The 6,760-nt window shown below is 32.7% G+C and overlaps 1 non-coding gene across 1 annotated transcript; it reads left to right on the top strand.

The window, feature by feature from the left end:
- The first annotated feature begins 2,314 nt into the window (after positions 1–2,314).
- Positions 2,315–2,421, top strand: LOC139879280 (small nucleolar RNA R71). The gene has a single exon (XR_011770130.1). It is a non-coding gene; the product is annotated as a small nucleolar RNA R71 (small nucleolar RNA).
- The last annotated feature ends 4,339 nt before the right edge of the window (positions 2,422–6,760 follow it).

Genomic DNA, 6,760 nt, shown 5'->3' with positions numbered 1-6,760 from the left:
TAATTTTTTTTGCATACTTTAGATCAATAATATTAAAATAATGATAATAAACTTTTTCGCCCCGCCCTCGGGCAAAGCAATTTCGGTTCTATGACCTAGTGTTTAACTCACGACGAATTTTAGAAATCATCTTTTTAAATTTAATGAAATAAAGTAAATTTTGTTTTTAAATTCACACAAAACTTAAATTTAAAAAGCATATTAATTTCATACAAAACCTACAAAACAAAAAATTCAGAATGGAGGGAGAAAACTAGTTCTTTAGTGTCTGCTAGTGGAAAAGACCAATCGGATTCCATTCTCGGAACTACACGAGAACAGAACAAGTTACTCTAGACAACATTTTTTTCTTACAACATTTGAATCTCCCCACATTTAGGTAGCTGTGGTGTCGAATTTGTGATTAACTTCATCGTCAATTTCTCTTGGACCATAATCAACTTGCATATCTGTGACTTTTGCTTTAAGCCATTGGTCGGATTCCTGTGTAATATCCACAAATTCAAACAGTTTTGCCTTTTCTTTAGGCGAAAGATTGGATACTAACCGGTTACATAATTTAAGGTTCCCCTTGGTTCTAACATCGCGAATCCGTTTAATAAGTTTCTTCATTGAACTGTTAATAACGGGGTCATTTAATTTCGCATCAACAATGGGGTTCTTTGTTATCAAGTCATCATTAGGTGTTACTTCATCTTCCCCACACTTAGGCGTTTTCTTATTGTTAAGCACTACCGTTGGAGTTAGTAAAACAATATGCTTCTCACCAATCATTTTTGTTGGTTCAACGATTTTGGTTGGTGGAGATTTAGACTTTCGAATCATAAAGGTGACCGATTTGTCACCATCACTAAGTGTCATTCTACTCTCTCTTACATTATATAACGCCCCGGTGGACGCTAAGAATGGTCGACCTAAAATTAGAGGAATGTTTGAGTCCTCTTCTATGTCAATGACAATAAATTCGACTAGAAAGGTTAAATTACCTACTTGAACGGGTAGGTTGTCAGCAATTCCAACTGGGTGCTTAATGGTTTGATCAAAGAGTCGAACACTCATTTCTGTTGGACTTAACTCACCTACTCCTAATCTCTTATATAATGAAAGAGGCATAACACTCACACTTGCACCTAAATCTGCTAGTGCATCATACATGACACAATCATTAAGTAGAAAAGGAATAATAAATTCACCCGGATCACCCAACCTGGGTGGAGGTTTTGGTGGAACTGTCTTCTCCGGGTTTATTTTTACAGTTTTTATTTCTTGCACTTTCTTATTCTTCTTCTTCTTTCCAAAGGTATCACAAATTTTATTACCTATTACTTGCTCATACTCAACTTCTTTTCTTGGAAACGGGATGAGTGGTCTGTATGGTACAACTACTGGCTTTACATACTCGGGTGGTAGTGGTGGTGTTGTAACTTCTTCATTGTTACTCACATCTAAAACCTTCCCATCTTCTGGTGCTGATTTTTCAGAATTCGTTGAAACCATATTAACATTCTCATTCTGAGGATTTACTTCATTATTACTCGATAGTTTTCCTTGTTTCCTCTCACTCATCATGCTAGCAATAGTACCTACGTGTTTTTATAGATTCAAAATAGAAGCTTGTTGAGTTCTAAATGACTGATCAAACCTCTCATTTGTTTGGGTTTGAGATGCAATAAATTGTGTTTGAGATTCCATTAGCTTTGCCATCATTTCTTCCAGATTTGGCTTTTTTTCTTTGGTTTGTTGTGGTGGTTTATATAAGCCAGGTCTTTGTTGATTGAAAGTGTTGTTTTGAGTTGGTTGGTTATTCGGACCTTGTTGGTTGTACAAGTTATTGTTTGGTACATTTGGATTGTAAAGAATGTTTTGATTTCGATTGAAGTTTGGCCTTGGCGGTTGATAATTATTTTGATAATTATTTCCCGGCCTTTAGTTCATGTAGGAAACATTCTCACGTTGTTCCATCATTTACTCAATGTGGCAATCTTTCGTTAAGTGTGGTTCACCGCATTTGTCACAACTGATTCGTATTGTGTGAATATCTTTAGTCATCTTTTCCATTCGTCTCTTGAAAGCATCTATTTTTGCAGAAACGGAATCAAAGTCATGGCAAGAATCGGCTCTAGCCACTTTAGATGAACGAAAAATATCTTTTTCTTGGTGCTACTCATACGAGTAGGATGCTGTGTTATCAATGATTTTGTGAGATTCGGTTGCGGTTTTCTTCATAATGGAACCACCAGCTGCTGTGTCGATGTCCTTTCATGTAGCAACGTCAACACCTTGGTAGAATATTTGTACTATTTGATAAGTGTCTAAACTGTGTTGAGGACATCCTCTCAACAATTTTCCGAATCTTGTCCACGCCTCATATAATGTTTCATTTGGCTTTTGCGGGAACGTAACAATTTCTCATTGAAGTCTCACGGCTTTAGATGCCGAAAAGAATCTTTTCAGAAATTTCTCAACTAAAACATCCCATGTGTCAATCGCTCCTTCAGGTAACGATTCTAACCAATCTTTGGCTTCTCCCTTTAAAGTCCAGGGAAACAACATGAGATAGATCTGTTCATCCTCAACTTCTCTGATTTTGAATAGAGTACAAATCCTATTAAAGGTTCAAAGATGTTCGTTTGGATCTTCTTTTGGCGTACCACTATATTGGCATTGATTAGTTACCATGTGTAGGATTTGTCCTTTGATTTTATAATCTGGCGCATTAACATCTGGCCGAATAATGGTGTGACCTTGGCCCGTGCGTGTGGCTCTCATTCGATCTTCCATACTTTGAGGTTCCATTAGTTCCATAATTGAATTTGTTGAATACGAATCACTAGAGAATTCTGATTTACCGATTTGTGGTTCAGGAGGAATGATTATTGGTTCAGGATCTTGCAATTGTCCTTGAATATCCTCCGGGTTCTCAATTGAGAAGTCGGGTTCAAAAAATGAATTATCGAAAATTTGAGTTGGAGAACTTGTTCGACTAGATGATGATTCTAAAGAAAAATCAACAGCGGCAATATTAGCTAGATGTCTTGATCTGGTTACAGGTGGTGAACGTATGAAAGATGGTGAACGTTTTGCTCGGTGCATTCACTGAATATCCTATTAGTTATAAAAAAAAAATTATATAAGTTATCAAATTAATATACTTTTCTGATTTTGCCCACGTTTCGAATAGCCAATAGATGCAGCAGGTAGCCAGAACCCTTTAAATCGGAAGCCCACAACTCGCCACTAACAAATCCAACTATTACTACGAACCAGAAAATTTTGGATGTCTATTAATTTAACCGCTTAAAATAATTTTTCGTCGATATTTTGAAATAAAAATCTATGTCCTAAAAACTAAAGCGTGGAAAAGAAAAAGAAAAAGAAATGCGTCGAAAGACGTCAAAAAATAAAAATAAGAAAGAAAAACGTCGAAACTTAAAAGTCTAAAAACTAAATCTAAAAAGTTGCGCCTAAATGTATTAAGGCTTAAAAGGAATTCTATATTCAAAACGGTAATAACTTAATTAGGCACTAAAATCTAAAAACTGCGTCGCAAAATTCTAAAGCGCCTAAATCTTAATCTAAAGAAAAAGCACTTAAGAGATTTTAAGGCAAAGTCTAAAAATCTAGAAATATAAAAATTCTATGGCAAAAACTAAGTTTAAAACTAATTACGAATAAAAAATATACAAATTACGATTAAATGATAAAAATACAAATTATAACTAAAATGATATAAATACAAATTTTATAAAAATATTATGTTTATATTATATTTTATAAAAGTACTAATTTTAAATTAATAATAATAATTAAAACTTATAATTAATTAATTAAAACTAAACTAATTATATTAAATTAAAATCCTAAATGATTTAATTATTAATAATAATATTAACCTAAGTCCGTATTAATTGCGTACTAGGTTTGGCCTGTCAGTCTATCTCATGCGAATGCATGAGATTATGCATTCGGATTCATGCGATCGCATGACCCAGCAGATCAGGTAAGTCTTGGTCTGCTGCGGTGCTGTGGCCCGATTTCTAATTTATTTAATTTTTTTCTGAGTTTAATATTTATAGAAAATAATATGTAATTTAAATAAAACTTTTTTTTAAAAAAAATTACTTTAGTTTTTATAACTTTTAACAAAAGAAATAAAAAATGTAAACTTTTTAATTTAAACTCTTAAAAATATAGATATATATTTTTCTATTTTTATGCTTTTATATATATATATTTTTTAGAATATAGCGTTTCGCTTTAGCTTTCTTGGCAGCGGCGTTAAAAACTTGATGTGTGCAGCGGTGTATACGAAATACTTATATTTTTATTACGAAATACTATTAAATACGATACAATTTACACAAGTTATTTATTTATTTATAGAATGGATATACCTAAACTCTGCTACAACACTATAGGCAGTGTACCTAATCGTAGAGTAATGTAGTTTTTAGTAAGTCCGGTTCATTCAAAAGGGAGACGGCTTATTGCGTACACTATATTTTTCACAAATATATTTGCATAAAAGGGGGGTTTTACCGTTTAATGGCCGGTTTTTCGATTTTATATTTTAAGTGTAAAGATAAATGACGACAATATAAATGATAGAATTTAAATTGCGATAAAGTAAATTGCGGTAATTAAAATGACAGTAAATAAAGGTACGATGAAATATGAAATAAAAGTATTATGCTTATTTAAACTTCCGTAATCATGATGTTTGACGTTTTGATTTTAATTTATTACCCTAGGTTAATTGTCCTTTGTCCTGGATTATTTGATACCTATTTGGTTTTTGTCCAAAATAGTCCATCGGTCATAATTATAAAATACTCGTCAAATTAACCTTATTCCTGAAGTCAAATATTCCAACTAATTAGGGATTTAAACTGTAACAAGGTTTTAATACTTTGTTAATAATTACACCAGGTTATCGACTGTGTGTAATCCAAGGTTTTAATACTTTGTTAACAATTACACCAATTACCCTTGTATGTAATCCACCCCTGTTTTAATTAGCCCGTGATACATTAATTTATTCACTTGGCCATAGTGAATAATAAATTATCCAATCCAATTAATTAATTAAATGATTTGTAAAAGATGTTGTATAAACGTTACTAAATAGGACATTCATAATCATTTAATAATTATTAGATTAAATAATTTGATGATAGGTTCGACAGATTCTAATGAGTTGTCATTCGATTAGACAATACCCACATCTATTAATAGTCCATAGTCCGATTTTCACAAGTGTCGGTCTTTTGTCCAAACCCGAATTATGGTACAAAATCCGATAACCTCGTCTTAATATTTAGTCCAACATCACGATTACTTCAGCTCAAATAAGCAAAATAATAACTTAGTTACGATACATTAATTGAAAAAGGAATAACATAGCTTACAGTGATTATTTATTGCGTAGCGTTACCCGGACAGAGTTTCGACTTAAAACCCGTAAAACATTTCTTACAATAACTCAACTAAACCATAACTTTATTATTAAAATTAACTTATATTAAAATTATAATATAAATATATTTATGTTTACAGAAGAAAGAATGAAAAGAGTGTGTAAAATTCGGCTGAAAACATTGCAATTTATAGGACCTGGCCAGGATTCTGGGCTCATGCGATCGCATGAGATTTATGCTTCTAAGCCATGCGATCGCATGGCCAGCTGGGATAGATAACTTTGCTTTTCAAAACGTGGACTGCTCGATTTTAATAATATATAATATAATATATATAATTTTATATAATTATATATATATTATATTATATTCTTGTGCATAGTTAACTCGTAATTTTAGCTCCAATGTCTTGCTCGTTTACACCCAGTTTATGTCTCGGTTCCGGATTTTTGAACGTCTTTTTGTGTGCTTAGATATCTTGTACTTTGCGTTCTGCGACTTGTACTCTTGTAATTTTTAGATGTTTCTCATCAATAAATTAAACCACTTGGATTGTATCTTGTACATTTGAGCTTTTTGGTCATTTGCGTCTTCAAATCTTCATTTGCGTCTTCAAATTGTCGATTGCATCTTCCGTCTTCGCACTTATTTATTTAAACGAATATTACTTGGAATTAGAACAATTGCAACTAAAAACATTACGTATTGGGATGATATTGCGACTAAATATATGTTCATTTGGAGCACTACCAATGATTGTTTTAGAAAGACATCATTCAATTAATCTCTACTTAACCTTGAAATGAATATGACTTGTGATTAATTGAAACTAGGAAGTTAATGACATATTGACTAGTCTTTAGGATTGAACCAAATGCATTAATGTGGCGAACTAAGTCTTGACCAAACTAAGATTACCCAATATATCAATCAAGACACTTCTCCAAGAATGTTAGGTTTACCACTTTTGGAGTGTTATGTCATTTTCACTCAATCAGACCAAATCCCATACACTTAATGCATATAGTACTTGTATAGGATGTTGGGTTTCTTTTGCAGGTGCTAGTTGGAGTAAAGATTCCAAAATGTGGTATTCAAATCTGAGTCAAACGGCTATACAATGGATACATATTTTAGACTGGAGCACACGCGGTTGAACCATGGTCGACTGTGCTGGGAAGCGTGTAACAACGGTTAGTTTTTGAATCACACTATAAAAAGCAAGCATTGAAGAGCATTTGAAGTTGACCCTCTTGCATATTTCAAAGGCTTATTTCTAGAGATCACAATTGCTTTAATTACTACTCAAATGTGATCAAGCAAGAGAAGATTCTATGATCTTA

Source organism: Rutidosis leptorrhynchoides, chromosome 11, assembly GCF_046630445.1.
Source record: "Rutidosis leptorrhynchoides isolate AG116_Rl617_1_P2 chromosome 11, CSIRO_AGI_Rlap_v1, whole genome shotgun sequence".
NCBI lineage: Eukaryota > Viridiplantae > Streptophyta > Magnoliopsida > Asterales > Asteraceae > Rutidosis > Rutidosis leptorrhynchoides.
The sequence above is the reverse complement of the archived record's forward strand: the minus strand, read 5'-3'. Positions and strand labels throughout refer to the sequence as shown.